This window comes from Ambystoma mexicanum, chromosome 12 (assembly GCF_040938575.1).
Source record: "Ambystoma mexicanum isolate Mex_15411 chromosome 12, UKY_AmexF1_1, whole genome shotgun sequence".
Lineage (NCBI taxonomy): Eukaryota > Metazoa > Chordata > Amphibia > Caudata > Ambystomatidae > Ambystoma > Ambystoma mexicanum.
Window position 1 is genome coordinate 809,756,008 of NC_090936.1, and position 26,015 is coordinate 809,782,022.

The following is a 26,015-nucleotide window of genomic DNA, read 5'->3' on the forward strand; positions in this document are numbered from 1 at the left end:
TTGGACTCTCAGCAGCATGCCATAAAAAATGCTATGTAAGTTTGGTTAACAATGTAAGTTATTTCTTTCGATATGGCAGCCTTGTGGGGCCCCCCTCTAAGGTGGTGGACCGGGGCAAGTGCCCCTTTCACCCTCCCATAAAGACATCTCTGACCATGATATCAATTGAGCTCTTGTGCTAATTCTTATCTGGCGCAGTCTTGAGAAAACATTATAGTTCAGTAATCAATAGCGGTTTCTGGCTATATCTGCTTTTCCACAAGACGCGACAGACCATCAGCATATAAGTACAAGATAGCTTTCAATAAACAACAGCAAACTCAACATACTAATCATATACACAGGAGTCGCCGCTCAACCCGTTTTTTACAGCCAAACCACCCTTTCTTCACACTTACATTTTGGTTTCTGCTGGTAGACGGCTGGTCGCTGGCTTCACTGGCTTCCCCTGTGGACACCTGCTGACACTTTCTGGAGCTACCTCTGTAGGAGCCGCCCTTTGCCTTGGGGCCCTTAGCCGCAGGGGCTGCCATGCAGAGGGCTGCCCAGGTCAGATCCAAAATATGGATGGGTAGACCAATAGCGGCCTGGGGGAGGTCAAGAGAGATGGGACATAGTAGGGGGAAGCGGCTGCTGGAGCAGCGAGGTCGCGGGGGACATGCTTGGGGTAGAGGTCCCCATGATGGTTGAAAGGGGGCCGGGGGCACTCTATTTGCATACGCTTACCTGAGGCCCAGATGGGAGTGGCCCAGGTAGCAAACACACAGCAGGTTAGACCTATGCCTGCATGAATGTTGAATTGGCCAATAGCAGCCTGGGGGAGGTCACAGGAGGCAGGACAGAGTAGGTGGAATCAGCTGCTGGAGCATCACAGTTGCAGGGGACACGCTGGGGGTAGGGGTCCCCATGATGGTCAAAAGGGGTCCGGGGGCACCCTATTTGCACGCGCTTACCTGAGGCCCAGATGGAACAACAAACATTTAAGTTCCTTTCTTCTCGGGATTAAACATGTACCACTTCTCGGGTGATTTACTGTTCACCCCAGGATTCCCACCACCAGGCTCAGACCCACTTTAACACAATAAAGTTCCTCCCTTCTTAGGATTTCACGTATACGATTTCTCAGGTGATTTACTGTTCACCCCGTGTCCACCTCCACCCAGCTCAGACCCACTTTAACACAAAATCTACAATTGGTCTCCCTCCGCCTGGCTCAGACAAAATGTATCTATGTTTTCCAAACTCTCTCTACTTCATCAAAATCGAAGACTTCGGACTGTGTACAGGATTTTGCTCTACCTGTCTCAGGACCACTTTGAATCACAATTACTCATTTTCTTTTTAATATAACCTTTTCCTCACTTTCACTTTTACCACTTCTCAGCAGGATACCTTACCAAGACCTTTGATAGAGCACCCACGCGGTCTCTTATCACACGCGTTTTAACAATGTTTGATCCAGCGCTTGCCATACAATGTTGCTGCTTGCAACCTTGGCTTCAGCACAGACCGGTCTTGTATCGGTCTCCCCAACTCACCTGCCATGTTGATTTCACTGACGCTGCTTTGTTCTTGGAGCCAAGGATGGTACCACGGAGGCTGGCACTTATCCCCACCTTCATTATTAACACGGGGTGCCCCGGGTATCCACAACCCACAATGCAGGAGTCTGGTTTCCTGGCCTTACGCATTCTATTCACGAGGTTTCTGCAAAGTAACGGTTCCTTGTCGAAAAGGTCAAGCAAACTTCCCTCCTTACAATCCCCTTCAGTTTTGCCATCTTTCTTCTCTCGTTCAGCTGCATCTCGTGCTCTTCCTTTTATCCGTGTGCCGAAGCTTAATGGAAGTCATGTGTGTGTGATGGTTAGTGATTGCCTGACCTCGCCTGACCATTGTATTGGGACACGTCAGGTATACTGCTCGGGTGTTAGTCTGTTTTCTCTCATAGCAAGCTGTTTGTGTGAAAGTGTGTTGTAAAAGGCGGTGGTAGAGTACCTAAAAATCCTACCCAGTAGAATGGGGTAATGGTATTAAAGGGAAGGGGATACAGTGTCTCATCATCCGGTGTCCCACTCCCTGAAGACCCCTCTAGCAGGTGATCCTGGCCAACTGGATGACAAATCCCCGGGGACTAGTGGCTGAGACACCTTCTGGTTTCTCACATGCGTTTCCCTATGTGATGTAGCTTCATCTGTTTCACAGGGAAACCGAGAAAGGATATCAACGTTCTCTTGGTCATTACCTTTTTGGTGCTCCACAGTGAAACAGTGAGGTTGAAGGTCTAGGAACCATTGCATGACTCGAGGGTCAGAGTCTGTTTGTTGGCTTATCCACACTAATGGAGAATGATCTGTGATGAGTGTGAACTTCCTTGCTAGGAGATAGTATCTTAGATTGGTGATGGCCCATTTGATAGCAAAGGCCTCTAGTTCTAACACGGATCAATTATTTTCATGTGGGAAGTGTTTGCAACTAGAGAATAGGTTAGGGTGTTCTAATCCATCACAAACTTGTGACAAAACTTCTCCTAACCCTGTTAGAGAGACATCAGTTTGTAGCACAAACTTTTTTGAAAAACCTACTACCTTTAGAAACGGTTCTGGCATAGGGTTTGTTTTAAGCTGTTGTAACATACATTGTCCTCGTCAGTCCAATGAATCTTCTGGGGTTTGGCATTCTTTAATTTGTCTGTAAACCTAGTGGTTCTGTCCCAGAAATTAGGGATAAAACTTTGGTAATTACTGATTAATCCTAAGAATGCTCAGAGGTCTCTCTTGGCATTAGGCATGGGGGTATCTAGGACAGCCTTCACTTTTTCTCATTGAGGCTGGACAATGCCATTCTCTACAAAGAAGCCAAGGTATTTCACGGCTGGTTGTGCCAGTTTACATTTGGGTGGATTGGTAGTTAAGCTGGCTTCTCTGAAAAGATGGTTTTCCCAAGTCTTACTATTAATGTCTATGTTGTCAAGAAAAGCCCCACAGAAATTGGAGTAAGGTTTTAATATCCTGTCCATAAGCATTTGGAAAGTGGCAGGGCCCAAGTGTAGGCCAAAAGGGAGGAATATGAACTGGAATAGTCCCAGGGACATCGAGAAAGCTGTCTTTTCCTTATCAGGTCCATGTACTGGGACCTGGCAGTACCCCCTTATTAAATCTAGGGTTGCTAGGAAGGTGTAATTTCCAAGTTTATCAATCAATTCATTGATGTGTGGCATAGAATAGGCATTGAAGTTGGAGATGGCATTGAACTGTCAGATGTTTATGCAAAACCTCCAGGAATTATCAGATTTTGTGGCCAAAACAATAAGGGAGCACAAATGGCTTGAAGAGGTTTTAATAATATTTGCCCATTGCATTTTGTTCACTTCCTCAACCACTTTCTGTCTACAGGCTTCCAGGAGTCTCTATAATTTCAAATCGACCACTTTTCCCTTTGGTGTTCAGATATAATGATAAGTCCCGTGCACTCTTCCTGGTTTCTCTCAGAATACATTGGGAATGTCGTGACTAAGTCTTTTAAGTCTTCTTGTTGTTGACTAGATAGCTCTTGGGGAATTAATTAAAAAGGATCTATTTCCTCCAGTGCCAAACAAGACCGTATCAAGGCAGTGGCTGCGGAAGGATTTTCTTTCCACTCTTTTTAAGAGATTTACGTGGTAGAGGTGTGTTTTTTGCTTCCTATCGGGTTGTGCTATTTTATAGGTACAGGTCCTTATCTGCTCTAGTACTTCATATGGCCCATGCCACTTTGAGACACGTTTATTTTCAGAGTACTAATACCTTTCATACTGTTGAATAAGATATTAAGTTTACCTTCTTTTCATAGGTGGACCTTTGTTGTGCTTGGGCTTTTTCCATGTGAGTATAGACTAGATTTCGAACAAGTTTCATAAGCTCACACAATCGGGTAGCTGTTTGTGCGAGGGGAATAGGGGCCTCTTCTCTTTCTTCCCAGGTCTCCTGGAGCATGTCTGGGACATCTCTTGGTTCTCTACCATAACGTAGTTCGAAAGGAGAGAATCCGGTGGATGGCTGAGGGGTGTTTCTTACTGCAAATAGGGCCCAGGGAATCATGCGATCCTAGTCTTTCCCATCCTTCTCTACTAACTTTTGTATGATCATCTTAAGTGTTTTGTTAAATCTTTCTACCAATTCTGTCCATATGAGGGTGGTAAACTGAGGTTCTCAAGTTGGAACTATGGAGCAATTCCTTGACTTCACCATGAGTTTGCTCATGAAATTGGATCCCTGATCCATTACAATTTTCTTGGGTAAACCAATACTGGAAAAATATGGCAATAGATTTTTTCAAATTTGTTGGGTTGTGTTGTTCCACATGTGGAACGCCTCTGGGTATCAGGTAGCGTAATCAACGATTACAAGGACATATTTGTTACCCAGTCTAGAGGATTCCAACGGTCCAATGATATCCATCCCAATTCAGGAGACAGGGACTTCTATTATTGGTAAAGGATTCAGAGGGGCAGGCAAGGGAATATGCATACTGGTTTTCTGACATATTTCACATGTCTGAATGAAGTTCTTTATATCAGCAAGGATACCTGTCATTAAAACTTCCCACTTATGTGCGCCTGGGTCTTGGTTTCTCCTAAGTGTCCCCCTGTAAAATGGGAATGTTCAATCTCTAGCACAATCTTCCGATGGGTTTTGGGGATTACTGAGTTTTAATTAGGCCTTCTCTGGAGGTTTACTTTCTACACAGGAATCCTTGCCTTGGGAAGAAAAAGGGAATTCCCTTCTCCAATCCTTCCCCTTCAGGAATCACTTGCAAGAAAGCCTCTGCAAGAGCTGGATCATTTTGCTGGGCAAAGACTAGATCAGGAAGGATGGTAGGTTCTTCTTCGCTCTTTGCCTCAGTGGTGGATGGTTCATCAGCTTCCCTAAAGCCTAAGGCACCTCTCTCAGTTTCTTCTGGTTAACTCTCTATAGATTGGGGAAATAGAGCCCTTTCAATAATTCTCTGTCCAATTTTGTCCCCACAATGTACTTCAAATGGAGTTTTGCCATGGTTCTGTAGGAGAACCTTTATGTCTCCCTGGAAGTTGGGATCTATGACCCTGCTAGGACATCCAGACAAAACCTCCAGCCCAGGCCAGATTTTGGAGCCAATCTTATCTAACACCCAGGAGGGGGTATTAGGACAACATCTGTGGGAATCATTCCTCTTTTCCCTGCAGGGATAGTAGCTTCTCTGCTGCTACAGATATCAAAGCCTATGGATTCGTTCATGGTGATAGAAAGATCTGAGGCTCTATGGCTTCTGGAAATTTTAGGGTTCCCCAATTTGTCCCAATTGAGTCGCATCCCATTTCTGACACCATATTTAAGGAGGGCATGGTATCAAAAAGTAAGACAGACACAAGTGATCACTGTTCAAGGGTGTTTATTGAACTGCAATTTGGTTTGAAAAATACCTATCTAATCCTAAATCTGAAGATGGGTGTGAGCTTTGACCATCAAATAATAATAACACAGTCCTAATCGAGTCTGTCAACATAAAATGGCCTATAATTATAAACCTATTGCCAATCCTTACTTCTAAATACAAATAGTGTGGGAAACAATGTTATGCAAAAGAAAAGTATTCAAGAAATGATATGTCAGGATATTCAAATTGTTGGCTTTCCTTCCCCATGTTTTCACTTGAGCTTAGCACACTCTCTGGTTTCTCTAGCATGAGGATGCAGTTCAAAACCTCAACATGAGGACGATCTGTGCCAAAGTCTCTTTGCCATTCAAAGTCTCTTATTTCAGAGGGCCTGATGCAACACAACAAACATTAAAGTTCCTTTCTTCTCAGGATTTCACATGTAAAACCTCTCGGGTGATTTACTGTTCCCCCGGTTCCCCCTCCGCCAGGCTCAGACCCACTTTAACACAATAAAGTTCCTCTCTTGTTTGGTGGAGTGACCTCCAGAAAGGGACTGAAGCAGAAACGGCAGTGTGGCATGAAGCGGTCAGTAGGGGAGGTGAGGAGGAAGCAGAAACCCTGATGGCCTGGAAACACTTAGTGGCCACATTGTATGGGTCCACCCAGGACTGCTTAAGCGATCAGAAAACGTTTGAGAATAGGGAAGGGGAGGTTCCCCGGAGGAAAGAGAAGCAAAATGCGAAGTGGAATAGGCTCGAGTTGGGCGGAGGTTAAGGGGTAAGCAGTAGATACTTAACAATATGTACATGATGCTAAAGTATTATGATAAGTGCTGCTGGTTTTGTTAAATGTTGATTGTTGTAAAAACCAATAAAATTGATTTAAAAAAAAAAGTTCCTCTTTCTTAGGTTTTCACATATATGACTTCTTGGGTGATTTACTGTTTATTCTGGGTCCCCCTCCGCCAGGGTCAGACTCGCTTTAACACAAAACCTTCAATTGGTCTCCCTCTGCCGGGCTCGGACCAAATTGATCTACTTTTCCAAACTTTCTCTACTTCATCAAAATAGAAGACTTTTGACTGTGCGCCACATGACCACTTTGTTTCACAATTACTGGTTCTCTTCTTAATATAACCTTTTACTCCCTTTCACTTTTGCCACTTCTCAGCAGGATACCTTACAAAGACCTTTGATTGAGCACCCACGCAGTGCCGGACCACTCTGTTAAAGGGATTTTATCTTGTTATTAAAGTTCAATTGCTCATCAGCAGTTTAACTTTACTTGCATATCTTATCACATGCGTTTTAGCAATGTTTGTTCCAGCGCTCACCTTGCAATGTTGCTGCTTGCAACCTTGGCTTCAGCACAGACCAGTCTTGTATGTGTTGATTTCACTGATGCTGCTTTGTTCTTGGAGCCAATGATGGTACCACAGTGGCTGGCGTTTCTGCCTGCCATGATTATTGACGCAGGAGGGCCCCAGGTATCTCCAACACACAATGCAGGACTCTTCTGCCTGGTTTCCTGATCTTATGCTTTCTATTCTTGAGGTTTCTGGAAAGTAATGGTTCCTTGTCAAAAAGGTCAAGGGAACTTCCCTCCTTGCAATCCCCTTCTATTTTGCCGTCTTTCTTCTCTCAATCAGCTGCTGTCCCGGAACTGCTGTTTCCTTGTGTGCTTTGCCTCGATCAGAGTGTGCTCTCATGCGCAACCTTTTATCTGTGCCGGGACGCTTAATGGAAGTCAGGTGTGTGTGATGGACAGCAATTGCCTGACCTCGCCTGACCATTGCATTGGGACACGTCAGGTATTCTGCTCAGGTGTTAGTCTATTTTCTCTCATAGCGGACTGTCCGTGTGAATGTGTTTGTGTTGTAAAAGGCTGGGGGTAGAGTTCCTAAATATCTTACCTGGTAGGAATGGGTAAAAGGTGTTGCAGGGAAGGGGATATCGCATCCCAACATCCGGGGGTGTCCCACTCCCCGAAGACCACTCACCCAGGTGACCTTCCCGCACTGATCCAACCCCAGGATTTGGATCCAAAAGCAATTAGCGTGTCCTGGCCACCTGGATGACAGATCCCCAGGGACTAGTGGGTGAGATACCTTCTGGTTTATCACAGATCTCACATGCTATTTATGAGTTGGGGGTCTTTAAATTTGGCATACAATACATTTGGGAGGTATTGAGATTGCAACTGGTGCCCAAATAGCCAGTCTTGAACAAACATATCTCATATCATGAAGTGTCCATATTTTAAGTTAATGCTTGCACTTGAACTCCTACGGACATTATAATTAGCCATCTTCCTTATGCACACACATCCGTGCATACAAATGACCATTCAAGTGGAAAACTGATAATTTATGATAAGGACCCTATCTCACTAAATAACTCCATATTTAGCTTATGATGAGGTGTTTCACTGTACACACTTGGGTATATATTTAGTCACAATTAGTCATTTAGATTTGCCTAGACAGTGGTGATGTGCAGAATAAGTCATTAACTAAACACAGTTATAAGTTACCACTTGCTAAGAAAATGACTTATGAGTGTGATGAATTTCTCCTCAAGAGGAGCCGATCACCTACTGTGTTTACTGTAAACTAACTAAACCCAGTTATAAGTTACCACTTGCAGGGAAAATGGCTTATGTGAGAGATAAATCCCCCCTCAAGTGGAGCTGAACACCTACTTTGTTTACTGTACACACATGGGCTACTCTAAAGGCTCTGATTATTCATTTAGCTTAGACACCAGTGAGATATAGAACAGGCTACTTTCTAATGTATTAAGTTTAAATTTAAATGATGATGTACCTGAATGAGTACATTGATAATATGCTGAAATTGACTGTTGAAACATTGTTTGAAAACTCAATGTATTGATTTGACCACTGTATGGATTTGTTTGATTTAAAATCATGACAATTTAAAATTAAGGCAAATGAAAAATAACCATGTATCTAAGGTACGATTCAGATCCGAAAATGCTCTACATTTGTAGGTGACTCTCACTGTTTATTAAATATGTTTGTAACAATATGAATATAGTACTTGTTTCCGTAGATTGGAATATCTTTAACTATATTTATTGTAGATAATGTACTAATAACGTGATTACAGGATGAAAATGTTGCAGTATTCAGCAGAGAAAGATGTTCTAACTGCATTATTTTGCTTAAGAAGATCATGTGTACCATTGCTTTAAACAGTGGTTGGCCACTTTTAGATGCCCTCCGCCTAGGTGATAAAGTGGCCATTGATGAAATTATTTATTTCGCAGCAAATTGAGAATACTAGATATGATGTTCTATTTTGATATGATAGAAGCCTCGTCTTTGGTCTTTGAACAACATCAGCATATTAGGTACAGTGGTTAAAAACAGAACCTATTGGGGCCCTGCCATAAAATACAGTGAAGATGTATATTTCATCAAGATTGTCTTATTACATAAATATCGGGTTAAACATGGCACAAGGAGACTTCATAGACACTTAATTTACCTGCTGTTTGCGAATATGTATTCTTTATTCATACACATTCCATTAGAGACACTCTACATCAGTATATGTGACTATGGGCTTGATTCACAGAGCATTTTCCAATGGAGTTGCGCCATTATAAAGCGCTTCTGTGAATCAGGCCGTATTTCGGGTTTGGGTCACATGATGGGTCTAGGCCCTTAATATATTAGCAAGGAATAGAGGGAACAGTTGCTGCTTCTTCTGCTCCTCTGCTCATTCCCAGTACATGAGAAAGGTAAGAACTTTGAACTGGTTGGTGCCATAGTGGTGAAATTTGAGTTTATTTAAAGATTCTGTGTAAAACATAACAGGCCTCATTACAACTGTGCCAGTCCGGAAACACCAGGGCTGGTAAGCCTACCGGCACCAGTGTTTCTGTACCAGCACAGTGCGTCAGACCTGGCGGGTGGAACAGCACTCCCCGCAGAGTTTCACGGAATCACCAGCACCGTTGTTAATGGTGCTGGTACTTCTGTGGTCCCCATTCCCATGGAGTCCTATGAGACTCCATGGAAATGGGAATTTACAAGATTACCGGCACATGACTTCCAGGCTGCCGGGGTCGGAATACCCCGTTGTTACCGGGAAGTCAAGCACTGGTAATTCATTACGGGTCCGGCGGCAACCTGCCCGTTTTAACGGCATGGTTATCGCCAGATCCATAATGAGGCCCAATGTTTCACTGACTGAGTTGGTGTAATGTATTTCAGAGATTTGGCGTGTGACTATGGTGAATTTGACTGTGACTCTTCATTGATCGTTGATGAGCGGTGGCTAGTTTGAATTCTGGTAAGCATCTTTACAAATTGACACATTAGATGAGAAGAGTATGAGGACATTTTTGGATTTTTACTGACTGAGAGTTTGTATAATATATATCGGTAATTTGGAATGTGACTGTGGAGAATAAGACTGCCATGCTTCGTTGACCATTGACAAGCATTGGCTACTTTGAATTCTGGTAAGCCTTATTCAATTTGATGCACCATATTTTAAGGGACATAATGATTTAGGGCTATTAAATCTCTGATACCTGTTTGTGAGGTTACAGAGGTTGGATACTTTGACACTCCTTGTGAACATGGCCTACATGAGGTCGGTTCTACTTAACTTACTAATTGATGGATTATAGGTAGTTTGGGATTACGGCTCATTACGTTTTTTGTTCACGATTCATAGGAGAAAAGGTTTTTATTCCCTTGAAGAAGGGTCATGAGTTTCAAAACAAGTCGGGGAGAACTTTTGGACATGAATACAGTTGAGAGCTATTCATCACTACACAAAACCTTCTTTACATTGTAAATTATGAACATACTTTTACAAGGAATTAATGTATTTCTATGAACAATGTTTTTGTGAAGAATATATGTTTCATGCATGCAATTTTGTAATTGTAATTTTGTAATTTTGGGAACAATTTACATTACAGCCTACAAAGGCTGATTGAGAAAATAAATATCACTATGCTAAGAAAATGTATTTCCATCTTATAACAAACATTGTTATGTTAGTAAAAACTGTTCTTTTGAATTTACATTGAACTGTCTGCACAAATACTAGTAATTATTTTCTTTGAATTTTATAGCAGTTGCCGAAGAGAGTGCTTCTGGGCTTACCACTAGGTTTTAGTGGGTCTTTTTGTTTTGATATTTGAGCATTAACTCAGATTTGAAGGTATGATCTGAGAATATCCCAGGTGATGCTTACATTATTCACCCAGGCCTCGTCCCTATCTCATTGGACCATATTATAATAGATGTTTTTCATCTGAGAAGTGCTATTAGCATTAGGGAAAAACAATTCTGTACAATCATGCGTCTTCCTTTTATGGAGAATACTTCAGTAACAGGAAGGGGCATTTCCCTGCTCATTTTCCTAATGCGACTGAAGTTTGATAGTATCAGAGTCAAGATTATTCCTCTGGCTTCTCTGCAGTTGGCAACATCCGATTGTTTTCCTATTGAAGCTGGAGTTTGAGAGTATTGGATGGGACTTCCTTAGGTAGATAACTGTTATGAAGTACGTTAGAATATCTGAACATAATTCTGGGTTGCATTTGCTATAATTACTTAATGGCTGTGATGTGAAATTGATCATATCTGCATTGCAGAATGGAAAGGCTCTGTAAGTTGTCTACTGGTATCACTATAACATTCAACAAAACAAAACTGCAGGTATGCTCTCGTGCATTTGTATTCGTAATGTGGAATTTATTAACAGGGATGAGGTTTGTGTTTCGTTCCATTACATGCCTTACTTGCCATACAAAATCACCGTACTAATGGACGTTGGAAATGTAGAAGATTACTGACTTTAATAAGTACGATATGGATTGATTAGTTAGCCTGTGGATGCCTGTGGATGTGTTTTCTACTTTCTGAATTAATGGGGAAATTCTCACAGGAATGTTATTGACCCAATGGATAGGGCATGTATTTTTGAGCATATATCGATCAATCACATTTTTTTTTTCAATACATCGTACCTTTGATTTCCAGACACTTAGATGCGCAAACCACAAGGGTAGGAAAACGTCATCTTGTGACAATCTTATCTCTTGATCAATCTCCCTAAGTTCAAGTGCTCTTGCAGCAGTAAATCGTAACACATGCCCCTCAAGCTGACATATCCATGTGAAACCGACATGCTACTCCCTGTGTCATGACTTTGGTGCATAGAGTAGCCAAACGTACGCTGTCAGCAACTACGCCATAACGTTACCTAATGAAAATGTGGAGGATACACGCACACATAGTTAATGTTTACTCGCTTTTCACAAAAAGAAAACATGTTCCACGTTTCAATAATTACTCAGATTCAGCAGTTTAGTAAATTGCTATATTTCTTATCGCAATGAAAACAGATAACTACATCGAGCAGAGCCATAACAAATTTTCTCACACTTAATAAATGGAAGAACAGAATGTTTACCCCAATTCATAGTAATCATGGATAGGTTGACGGTCACATTATGTGAACTCTTTCGGATTCAATTGTTTAGTGTTTTAATCCCAGTCACTGAATTGTGCAAGAATAAGCTCCATGCAGGGAAATAGAATTCAGTATAGCTTTATCATCCATTTTCTCTCGCAGAACATGGCATTCCGTCTGGGGAAAAAAATAATTGTTGTATATTCGAAATAAAGCATTGCTCTATGCATTGCTCTATGCATGTGTTCATTGATGAAATATGGGCTGTTTGTCCTGATGATGGGCACAGCAAATGGTCAAACTGTGGCTTTGCGATCCTCCCAGATCACCAAGTTTATACTCACGTTATTGATAGTGATGTTCCCGTTTTGGTTGAAGAATACATACAATGGAAAATGGGTTTCATGGCAGGCACACATCTTTAGGACAGAACAATTTAGATATAAAAAAATACATTATTTAGTACCCATTGTCAAAAGAAGGAACGTGTTACCTGCATTTAAATAAAACAAACTTTTGTATGTGTTCCGCAGATACAAAGGAGTCATATAAATACATCAGAGATTGATTTGTGTCTTACGGTAAATGTATAAGGTTTACATCCAAGTGTGACAGTCTATTATAAGCAGATGTTTCATGTTTAATGCACCCCTCACAACTTTCCCAGTTACATGGGGGTTTATTCCAGCCAGTCCTGTGTGTTTCTTCACACCACATGCTCCCGCGTTTAGCACACTTATAACAATCTGCAAACTAAACTACAAGTTCCATCATTCAATTCAAAACTACAATGTGCAATAAGACATGTACGTTCAAACATTTTGAAGATATCTGTTATGTTTGCATTGCAATTTATTCCCAATTTAAAAATTATTTTTAGAAGTTATAGTGATAAAAAGATAAAAAGAAAATATCTGTGTTTGTGTCAAGTCGAAGATAACTGTAAAACAATGGTTCACATCAAACACATAACTACATAATTATTATAATATTTATGAAAACAATAAACATATGAACTTTTGGCAGTCCATTCTTGCAATGCAAAATGCAGTTTGTTCTTGTTCGAGACCATTGAGAAATTAAACTTGTATTTCGGCCAATGTGGTGCCTTACATTTCACGTTATCTATTTTATTTCTGTGTGGTAACTAAATGCTATCCTTAGAATGTTTACTCTGGCCATTTCAGAGATGCCTAACAATGAGACTCTTCTTTCAGTCTTGAAAATTCCAAGGCTTTTGATGTCACCTTTACCGCAAAAATGAAAAATATTGTTTTTTCTCACCATAATTATTTATTCTTTTAAACAATACTATTAATATACCTTTTTGTATCAAATCATGTTAAATAATGAATAAAGATAGAAATAACACTAAATGCACACCTGGAGAGTCTTCTTGTGTTATTTTTCATCGGCTACATTTACATAGCAAAGAGATTAGTGCTGGTTTCTAGTTTGTCAAAATGAATAATGTGTACCTTGTTTGAAACCCAAGGAAAACATGTTGCTTTACTAACAACAATAAATGAATATAATTGTTGCTGGTCTTTGAAGAAAATAGTAAATTAACACAAAATAGGGTAATATTGGTCGACAATTGCAAACACCAAGTACTCTCTTACATTGTGACCAAGAAAATGAAGGAATGGGTTGAGTCAGATTGTGGGTGGCAGGGTTTGGGGGAGCAGAAAGCTACTACGGGCGACAATGTGTATACATAAGCTGGACTTGATGGATGCAGAGCACAAAGGCAAGAGTCATATATGAACGTTTGTGCCATGAAGTCTCGCTGTACGATAATGTATTCAAGAGTTCTGGGTGTACAAGAGAGCGATACAATCAGACACAATTCTTACGACAGACATACAGATAGACCAGTCTTCCCACCCTCTGTCTGTAGGTCTATCGAGTAAGACATAGTATAAGAAATTTTGAATAGATGGAGAGAGAGAGATGGAGAGAGAGAGAGAGAGAGAGAGAGAGAGAGATGTGAAGTGAGAAATGGATAGATAATGATGTAGAGAGAAAGATATGCATAGAGGGAAATGCATACAGTGAGAATGATAGAGAGATATAGAGATGGCCATACTGAGGGATGGATGAAGGTAGATGGATAGAGAGTGATGAATGGATAGACACATAAAGAGATACACCATGTTCCATTTACATCGAGAGATGAATAGAGAGCCATAAACAAATGCATAGATTTTATAAAGATGTATAGATAGGAAAGAGATGGGTATATAGATTGTTATATGTAGCTAAAGAGATAGAGTAACATGTATACTGAGATATGGATAGAGAGAGATAAATAAACACATAGATAGGGATGTAGATAGATAAATAGATAGATAAATATAGAGAGATGGATAGGTCAATATAGAGAGATGAGTAGGTACATGTAAGGAGAGATGCATAGAGGATGCTGGATATAGACGGATAGAGACATGCATGAAACGGGAGAGATGGATAGATATTTCAAAAAGGAAACAGATAGATGTATATAAATATGCGTGTGGACATAGAGATGAATGCAGATAGAGAGATTGATAGAGGGAGATGGATTGATACATAGAGATGCAGAGCAAGAGATGGATAGGGGTAGATGTAGATATTCATAAGCATATGTAAAGATTGCTAGAGAAGGAGAGAGCGAGAAGGATGGAGCCAAATAGAGCTATTCACATCTCAATATGGAAAGACTGGTCGGCATTGAGAGAAATAGATAGGTGAATAGAGTGAGATATAGAGATGCATAGATAGAGATGGATGAAAAGAGATAGATGGATATAGAGAGATGGATAAAGAGGGAGATCATTATATATATAGACAAGTGGAAGCAGTGGGTGTCATAGAATTGAAAAAGAGGGGTGGAAGAATCAGTCTTTGATGATTTTGAACAAGGCCATAGTGAGAAGAAGTGAAAGTGAGTGTGAATAAACAAGGTTTGCATTGGTAGGTGCAGAGCTATACATAGCCAAACGGTAGAGTCACACATGCACCTGGCTCAAAGTGCATGTGGCTTTGAAAATAGGTACATGTGAACTAAAAATGTAAATACTTAGAAGTATAGAGGTATACAGATTATTGTAAGTAATACCTATCAATATTGCCGTGAGTACTATATAATGGGAAAGAACTTATGGTGGAAATATATGGTTAAGTATGTAAACATGGACCACCGTTAATATAGTGATATATAATATTATTCAAGGAGGTCAATAAAATGCATGCAAGTGAAGGAAAAAAAAACAATAAAATTGGTCCATGTATAACGACAGGGAATCAAGGAAGATAAGAAATAATGAAATATAAACATCATGTCAAAACAAATAAAGATACATGCAACAGATTTGTACAGACATTTTAACATGTGAGTTTATTTGTATATTTGAAACTATAGCTAGAAACAAATAAAAAAAATCCAAAACAGTGAAATGGAGTGAGTAATAAGTATAAATGTATGAATAATCATTAATACCTAACGATAAATACCTGCCTAACGAATGAGTGATAGATTCTGACAAGATAGAGTGTTTTTGTGATTATCTTTCAGCAATGGTTATAAGCAGCGGTGGTCTGAGTAAAAGTCATATATTTCACAAAGTCACATTGCATCTGCTCTAATATTGGATTAGCCACCCATTATTATTTATTTTTGTGAACACCATTATATAATGAGCATACCAAAAGCTCCAACTGTTCTTGCTTGTTCCCAACCAACATTCAAATTATGAGCAATTACAGCCAACCTTGTTCTGGCCACCATATCCAGTCAATGGGGAAATGCAATCTTTTAGGTATGTACTTTAGGCACATATTATGGAAAACCTCAAAATCTCCAGTGTGGCAAAATTCAGTGTGGCCCTTTAAATCTTTGGTAAGCATTTTGTCACACACTATCTTTTGAAGGGCTATGTGATGAGGGGAGCCATGCACCAACCAATTTTTCTTATGATCATGATCTTCACTAAAAGGTCTATGTACACAGTTGTGATAATGTTAGATATCCTCCCATGGGTGTATGTTTGAACTATGATGGAGCAGTAAATGCCACTTTTCAGAACTGGTTTTTGATCACCACCATAGATGGTTGCAGGTGGACTGTGACCATTTTAAAATTTCTTCTGACCCCTTTTCTATCGGCAGCAGTGACATGTTTTGATATTGATTTGATGAAAAGCCATATATCAAATTGATGCTTTATATCAGGGAACTGCTCTCTCATGACCTATGCTATTCCCATGTGCCAGTCCAGTCTAGTGATTTTATTTGCAATGCCCTTGATTGCAGATGTTCTATTGATTTAATTAAACCATATTTTTCCATGGGAACAGAGGATGTACATTCTAACACTTGCACCATGACAGAACTCACTATTCTGTGGGTGTCTATGTCCTGGAAGTGGTAAGCACAGTACTATGTTAAAAATCCAGTCGCATTGTCCATCATCATCAAGCCTAAGCCTTTTGCCAGCCAGAGCATTGTCAATGGCTATCTGTTTGAGAATTCAGGCCTGACTAATAGTGGTAAAGAAGAACTCTCCCTGATACTTGTAGTATCCAGTTTTAGCAATACACTCAAGATCTACAAATATATAGAAATGTGAGATCATACTAAACTGTGATCCACTGAATAACAGAGAACAAGAACTAAGTAAATCTGCAGCTAGCACTTTCCAGGAATAGGTTGATAGGACCATTAAATTGTGCACACAGCTCTCTTTGATCTTCAGCTTCGTGCCTTTGACTTCACGGACAAACTTCACCAAGGGCTCCCCACAAATTCTCCCACATTTCCCATAGTTGCATTGAATCACTTCCATCATCTCAATCAGGCAACTGTCAAAAATAATGTATTTTGAATCCCTACATTGACAATGATGTGGATGTTTCAGATGTTAAGGTGGTGGATAATTCCTCCGCACTACCCATGGTGTAGCCACGGTCATGCACATTGTCATTGATGATTTCAGAAGATGCATCAGCGGTATTAATTTGTGATATTTCTATATTTTCAGACTGTATCGGTGAAACAAGTAGGATTATGTATTTCTTTGACAGAAATAGTTTCAAAGGTGTAGATTATGTGAGAGGATTAACAACTAATGATGAAACATCTTCTATGCCAGCTGTCATTTCTCGTGGATGTTGTGTGCTGTAACAATGATCCATCGTTACTTTCCATGGCTTGCTAGTGATATTAATTTCAAATTCAGGCCACTCACATCAGCGTCCTGATCTGAACCTTGGGACGAGCATTCTCAACCTCAAACAACAGTTGCTTTCAAATGACATCATTTTAGAAAGCAACATCATTTGTTAGTGATGTGGTAAAAGTCTTCCTATTCTTCTTCTTCCTAAGTCTCTAATAGATTAAAAAATAAGCATTATTTCTTTACCACTTACAAAACATATGAATATAAACCTCACAATGTAATACCAACAAACACATTTCCAAATAATGATTTTGAACCAATATTTACCCTGGTTTTCCCAGTGCGTTTTGAAGCAGTTAATCATGATGTTCCGAGTTCACCACCCAGATGCAATAAAACATTCACATTAAGTTGTAAACGAATGTACATTGCATTTTTGGGAAATGTCCTTCTTCTGTCAGTTAACAATCAAACTGAAGAGTTTTTAACTCTATGGAAAATCTAATGCATGAAAAACATTGAATACCAAAGTATTTGTCTTTTTATTAGTATTACTCACATTTATGTTTTACATATCACTTATGATCATTTGCTAGTTTACGGTGAAGACTGGGAATATTCTGAATCTAAATATCATAGCTATTTACATGTGCACCTCCACAAGTCATGATTTATACTTTCAATCAAGTGGATTATAAATGCATCCATAAGATGTAATTAAGTGTAGAATCCACTTTTAAAAAAGCGTAATGTATTTGAAAATAAATGTATTATGAAGCTATAATATTGGAAATACTTACTCAAAGTAAGGATCAGACAATGTTTTTTTCTGTAGAAAAGATACTTACTGCTTTTATTTATTTTTATCTTTGGTGTTTAACTTTATCACAAAACATGTATTTACATACCAGGTGACCATCACTAGAGCCATGGGTAATGGATGGAACAGATTCCACTACTGAATCATCCGGCAAATGATAAAGAAAAAGATATGAGTTGAACATAAATAAGAAATAAAAAATAAATATTTTTTTTATTGTGCTTCATTAAATCAATAGTCACATCTTCAGTGCCAGGAAACAGAAATACAATCACAACTTCATGAACCACCGTACGCGTCCCTTCTGGACTTCGTGGTCCCTGACCCGTAGGGGACTGAACTCAGCAGTACTCCCAATATGGCCGCTGAATGTGGAAAGCTGTTTGCCAGTCTCGCGTTGTACTCTCTACGTTCTACAAAGCAGACACGCCCCCGCAGCCCTGCGCGTCTCAACGCTACCGCTTGCAGTAGTCAGATGTGTGTTGCCGGAGCTCATTCAGCAATTACTTCTGATTCCTGGTTCCCGGTTCCCTGAATTCCTCTTCTTTCATCCTTTCCCTTTTCCTCACCTTGCATATCCTGGATTTCCATCGCATTCGTATCTCTGAGTGTGAACCTCACCATTTCCTGGACTTCTTCCCGGACATCTGAACGCTTCCTGGAGCTGGGTCACGAACCGCACGCTGGAACCCGAGGACCCACGCACGGGGTTATATAAATCCCGAACAGTGCGAAAGAAGACATCTTCGAAGATCACGAGCAAACAATACAGACAGGTGAGAAGGGGGAAACCCGTGACACTACACTATTTCACTTTGATGAACACTTTGCACAATGAAAGGATCTTCAAAGTCGAATGAATGATAAATAATGACCCTCACTATTAGTTTTGTACGTGTGGTCCTTGCGTCTCTTCCGTCTACACCACATTCACTAGTACACGCCTTGTGCATAAAAATACATAAATAAACATTGTACAGTAAAGAGCTAAATGAATGTTTAACTTGGTTAACAAGCAAAATGACATCTTGATAATTGACCTTTTTTGCATGCCAAATTTCAACAACAAGCGATGCAAAGGCCAAAGACAAGGTAATGATATTGAAAACAAGGCACATTTTTATAATTGACAAAACATTACATTTCTATTAAGAGAAAATCACCATCATAATTATGCAACATTTTGGACCATGATCAATTGTGAAATATACCTGCTGAACTACACCAGTGTTACTGGGAATTGACAATAGAGTTAGAACAATACTCTCCTCCTTTAAATAAAGTGAGACATAATTATTTACACCGAAAATAACTAGTATTATAAATGTAATTTCCATGTATTGTTCTGTAGTTCTACAGCATATAAGATCATAAATAACCCATTTAGATAACAACTGAATCCATGAAATTGATCTACAATCATACTTTTTGGCAGGGATTACTGTCAATGTTGCATGTTGGAAGGACTATGACACTACATTGATAATTGCACACATTCATATTTTTCCAAACTGTTATTCATTGTAAACAAAATGTAGAATATTTAATTAATTCCACAATCCAATAGAACTTTGATTAATTTCTCGTACATGTTAGTAAATGGCATATAATAATTCAAAATTAACTGAATATCATTCAATAATGTTGATTTATCATGTGTCATACCTCCTCCAAGTATATTGATGGCTGACGTACCAGCATCCTGTGGTTATAGCCTATCATAATGATCGATGAAAAGTATAGCAATATAAAATAACTTTAAAACAAAAGCAAAACTGTGGAAAGATACTAAATTCCAAATATTGGTGAAAAATACAAAAATCAATAATATTGATCAATGAGTTAAAAGTTGAACTTGACTATATACATCTAGAGTATACTTGAAAGGGAAGTGAGCTTTCTGTTGATCCCATAATAGCTGTCAATGATGAAGTGTGATCCTTAATTCAATTGATATTTTCATGACAATAGAACAAATAAATTATTTATAAAACATAGACAATCTAATATACTATATAGAAATGTATGCACATGTCAGTAGGGCTCACTGTTTGGTTAGTGGAATTGTCGATTCTTCAGAGGTAACGGTCTGCACTTTCATCAGTGTGGTCTACATTAATAAAGACACTTTATCAATAAATTATCAAAAAAACAAAGTGCAGCTACTGCAATTAACATTTGCCAAAAAGGGTCACATTGCAGTGAACATTTTGTGCATACAAAAATTAGGAATATATTCCAGGTCCAAGTGTAAAATGTAAAGACATTTACAAATTCAAACATAATAAAAAAATTGACAGTAAAAAATATAATAATTACATATCGTTACATCTGCTCAAATTACCTTGTTGGAGCCGTTCATCAGTATTCTGCATTGACATCAATAGTGCTTGTGTGCATTAATAAAAATAAAATACTTCAGCTAGTTAGAGGATTACCTCCAGAACAAGACACATGACTTTGATCACATGAGTTCCCAAAAAGAGTATAAATAGAAGAAGGTTTGCGCTAAACAAATTGATTCACTTCGTCTGAGGAGGTCCCTGCATAAGGGCGGAACATGTGGCGCAGACAGATGAGTGTTTGACTTTTAATGCCAATTTTCTTAAGTCCATGCTGGTCAACATGTTGATGATGATTTATTTTTAACACAATAAAGCTATTTGCACTGAAATAGTTGGATTGAGTGCTTTGTAAGTTTGGTTTTGTAAAGAAAGCTGTTTTTGATCAAGTGTACAGTGGCAATAAGCAAAACTTTTTTTGACATTGCAAAGGTGAGCCTTTCAACCTACAAGAAAGCACCGGCTGTTAGCAGGTATTGTGCACCACAGTAAAGGCTATAAGAGTGTATATATATATATATATATATATATATATATATATATATATATATGGAAAAAAGGGAGGAAAAGGCGAATCGCACTCCCGCAGGCACAAAGATAAATGCCAGGTGCAAGAAGGTTCGGAAAAAACAAACAGACACAGTATAGGAATTACTGATGTCTTTAATGTTTTAATAAGTTAAAAACCAAACGCATCGTGCAAAAAGCAAATACACGATACATAGCAGCACATAGAAGACAGAACAAAAACAGGACGCCTAGGGGCAGCAGCCTGCAAACAACGCGTTTCGCGCTATACTAAGCGCTTGATCACGTATATATATATAGTGAAAAAACTTTGTTTAGGAGAGAGTTAAGGTGATCCAATTTAACGTGAACATTTGTTGTTATACTATAATTTCTTTTGGGCCCACTAGCCATGGCCTTAGGCTGTGGCCATTGTATATTTTGCACCAATAGTTTTCTTTGGGACCCACTAGTATATGGCCTTCAGCGATGGCCATTGTCCACAGCCGTTGGCCGTGGCCACTGTACATGTTGCACCAATAGGTTTCTTTGGGTCCCACTGACCATACTTACTAATAGGTTTCTTTTGGTCCCACTAGCGATGGCCTTCAGCCATGGCCCTTGTCCACGGCCTTGGGCCGGGGCCACTGAGTATGTTGCACCAATAGGTTTCTTTTGGCCATGACCACTGTACATAGTGCACCAAAAGATTTCATTAGAGCCAATTTGCCATGGTCTTTGGCAGTGGCCTCTGTACATGTTGCACCAATATGTTTCTTTGAGTCCCACTTAGCCATGGCCTTGGGCACAGAGATCCAAATACCCGCTGCCTAGAAAATGTGATCACTGCAGGTGTAAAATTACTTTTTTTCACTCTCTCCACTGTCCCCTGGGATTCCCCCGATATTCCCCTGATAATGGAAATGAACTATACATACAGAAGTATTGACCTACTGGTGCCTGCATGATTTTACGGATATTTCCTCGATAACGCTTGACAATCCCAAACTCTTCCCTGTCCTCACTGGCACTCACCAAGTGCCCTCCTCCTCTTTCCATGGTCTTCCCGCTCCCCTAAATAGCTATTTTCCTCACTAGCACTCTTGTGGCCATTACAAGCTATCACTGTTAGGTTCATGTGATGCATGTTTGTTCTCCGAGGTGGACTTGATTGAAATGTGAGTGCTGCATTTCAGGGGTTTTGTTGGTATACAGTGTTTATATCGAATTTTTTATATTTAATGCCCATATATCGATTTTTTGAATGGTTGATAATGGATAGGTAATTAAGAAATATGAAAAGAACGTTTGGATGTAAATTGGTTAAAACACACTATACATGTACAAAGTTGAAAACGAGAAAACTGTAATAATTAAGAGTACAATTACCTGTAGTTTTGAAAAACGATGAGATTTGCCAACAAAGATAACAAGCCGTGCAATGATGATTTATCATAGCAGACTGCATAGATATTCTCTTGCTAAGGATTTGAAGTAGTTTATGAACACTTTGAAAAGTGGGGATTTATGTGTTTTTGTCACGTGGAAGGACTGCCTTTAAATGTTGTTGGTCTTTTTTAGTAGCGCAATATAGTCGGCATATAGCCATTTTTGGGTATGTTTAAAGATTGATAAAGGTGAATGATTGATGACATCAAATTTTCATACAAGAACATGGGCACATACCAACAACCATTGTGAGAACATGGCCCACGTGCGAACAGCCTTTCATAAGGGAGGGGGGAAATAAGGATGAAGTAAGTGAAAAATGTCCAGGGCCTTGTGAATGATCACATACATATCTTGATTGCAGGGATGAGGTAATTAAAGGGAAGTATGGAGACACCGGTTCTAGGGTGGCCATGTGACTACTGGTTCCCATGCAAAAGACCCCTTTAAGTTGTACATGTTATTTGTCACCTTGTGTGTGCACACCCATTGCAAACGCATAGCCCAAGTGAAAGCGTGGATAAGCAGGAAGCAGGCACAATAGGCTTTGTCCGGGTGGAACACCCAGGCAGGCAGAATGATGTGCTAGGAGACTGCGGATGCTGAACTCATGGAACGCCTAACTCCTTCCCAACCCAAAAGAACGTAATGGTCCAAACAAGTAGCAAGTTCAACTGGGTTTATTACAGCCAACAAACCACAGGGATCAAACGTAGAGAGGCGAGTCCAGGCACATATCAGCAAATTCTGGCTCTCAGGCCAGTTTTGATGACGAATGGCATCACAACATCATCACAATTCAGTTCCATTTCCAGAAACCTAACTCCACTCTGGATAGGCTATTGAGTGGTAGTTCGACTATTAGAGCCCATATGGGTGTTAGTTGATTGGACAAAGCAATGTCAGGTATCAGGCCCGGACATCCCCGAAAATTGCTACTTACTAATTATTAGAGTGTGTGGACCCCATGATTGGTCAGTGATCCCAGCTACCCAACCCCAGGGTCATGATTTGTGATTGGCTGAGCTGAGAGCCCCTAGGCCTGGGATAAAATCAATTCCCAGCTCGGGATGCACCTGTTCATGGTGCAATGTGCAACTATATTTCTGTAATGTGCAACTATGTGTCTGCGGCATAACCGTGTGTGGACCATCATTGCCGTGAGAGTGCTCCCTTTCCCATTGCACAACTGTAGCTCGAGTGTAATGACTTTGTTGCAACCATTGTCTGGTCCATAAGACGGTTGGTCACCCCAGCCACCAAATCTTTGCTCCTCATCAGCTCGGCCAGATCATGTGGTTGGAGACTGCGTTTGTGAGCTCTGCAGCTCCAAACTATTCTGTATTTAGGAGAGTTTAGGCTCTTCTGCCATTGGTGTCCCTTTAGTTCAGGAATGTTCCTTGCAACAATGCGACCTTTGCAGCGGCTTCGCTACAGATGCGTTAGTTGTGCTGTCACAGCCGTCTGTATGGCTTCAGGATTTCTAAGATGGTAGCGGCCTACTATGAGTTCCTAAGCCATGTTCTGGCTCTTACTGTGTGGGTCTTCCATAGTGTCCATAGTTTAGTGCATTATGGTCCTGCCAGGTCCTTCGAGTGCTCCTGTTCTTCGATGGAGTTATTTGCAAGTAAGCATCTGCAAGCATTCACACGTGGCCTTCATGTTTCTTGCGTTTCTGTGCTGCTGTGGCATGCTAATGGCAAAATAATAAACATGCAGACAGTATGTATATGTCACTGTCCTCTAGCTCATAGAACTATACGCATGTGTTCTTCATGGAGTTGGGTGTGTGAGTGTCCCAAATGTACAGATGGCACATGTGCTTCATGTCTGTACTATTTGTCATGGTGTCTCTAACAACTTGAGGCATGGCTTCTCAGCGCTTTAGTCAATTCTGTCCATGTAGCTGTCTCTGGTTCCCTCTTCAGCGTCTTCATTCACTTTGGGTAGAGTCCGCCCTGCTCCTGGGTTGTAGGGTCACCTAAGAGGGTATTTCTCATGCTAGTTATCCATCATAGGAGCGGTGGGAAGTGTTGTGAGCTTGTACGATCGGCGGTCATATTGTCTTTGGTGCTTCTTCCAGTTGCAGTGTCTACCAGGATTGGAGGAGTATTCCGACTTTCCCTATTCAGTGCCCCCTCTGGTCGACTTGTTGATTTCTCGACCACATCACAGCAATCTCTTCTATCGTCTACCAAATGCCACACCTTCGTTATCCCTGATAGGTGTCCATAGTACTTGACATGATCTTCAAATGACCGGTAGATGTAGATGAATCCACCTTTGGGTTTGCACCATACCCACTTTCCTACGTACTTCTTTGGGTTGCATGGGTTTTCTACCTTCATTCCAGGTGGGTATATGTCAGATTCTGCTATTTTGTGTCTTAGTTCCTCTCTTTCCTTCACAATGTCATCCATTGCTTCTCTGTTTTCCAGCTGCATTAGTACTTGCATCTCAAATTGCCTCATCTGCTATTTTATGGCACCAGCCAATACATATTTGATCCCACGCAGAGATGCTGCTCCCAGTGCTAGTCTTCCAACTATCACCTTCAATCCATCAGCCAGCCAAGAAGGCATCCGTTACCAGAGATAAGCGAACCAACTCTTCCCCATCCCCTTTGTCTCTTCTTCCAATTTTTCTTGCAACTGGGCCAATTGGGTGACTGCTTCTGAAAGTGTTCGGTTATCTTCATCATTGCCAGGTGAGAATGTACAACAGGAACTTCTTATTTTTGTACAAACTTCTCCTTTCATACCTGTGAGGATATCCAGAGCATATCTATTCTGCATCTCCACCAAACCTATCGCTCTGAGATCTTCTTTTATTGCATTGAACCCGTTCACCGTTGAGTTTATGGTTACCACCAACTGCCAGTGAGTGATCTGCAACCATTTGGCATTTGCATATGTCTGTACTCTGGATATTAGTGATGCAAAGAACATTGAGTGTCCTGCTGAACAATGTGTGAGTTGCCGATACTTCATCCAGTGCTACTTCTGATCTTCCTCATAGGTAATTCCCCTCTCTTCTCACCCTGATGAGTGTTTTGTGCTGGTCAGCGTTGTTCGGTTGAACAGTTGTTGCGGTGTTTCGCAATCTTTTATTCCTCTTGTTGGGTTGTGTTTTCGGGAACTCATCGAGCTTAACATCCTTCCTCGGTACCACTAAAGAGGCCATGTTGACATACGCTAGGGAGCATACTCCCCCCTCAGTTTGGTGGCAGCTTGTCATATGCCTTGGATCTGCAAGCTGAATAATGGTCCATCGTACTGCTGTTCCTGTTCCCATTTCCAGTATTGTTTCTACTCTCTTGCATCCAACGTTTTCTCCTACTTCTTCCGCTCCATTGTGTTGATAACACAATGTTGGTGCTGTAAGGGGAATTATTGGCATAGGTCAAGCTTCGTTGTCCACTCATGTTACTAATTTTGCATTTCTGTCCCTCTCTTTGAGGCACTTGTCGTTTTTTTTCTTGCACTTTATTCACTGCTGCCTTTGCTAAGGTTAGTCCCTTACTTCTCACCACTCCGTCCTGCCAGCCTCATTTGTGTATAAATTATCTGTGGCCTCTCCCAGCAACCCGGCTCTCCTCCTATTTCCTTCACTCTCTACTTGTACGGCAGGTATTGCAGTGTGATCATCTTTGTTTCTCCTTTCTCTGGTCCCTCTGTTATGTACTGCAACCCCTTACTGAGTTGCCAGTAATTGTTCAGCATATGTAATTTCTTAATATAATTGTCTTCGTATGGAAAGGTCGCCTTGGACATCTACCTTAATGTTGCTGTTTTCCCTAGGAATCTTCCTCGCTTTTGGAAAATTGCAAGGTACATCAAACATTGCGCTGTTGCTGCAGGTATTTCTGGTGCTATGAAGGTT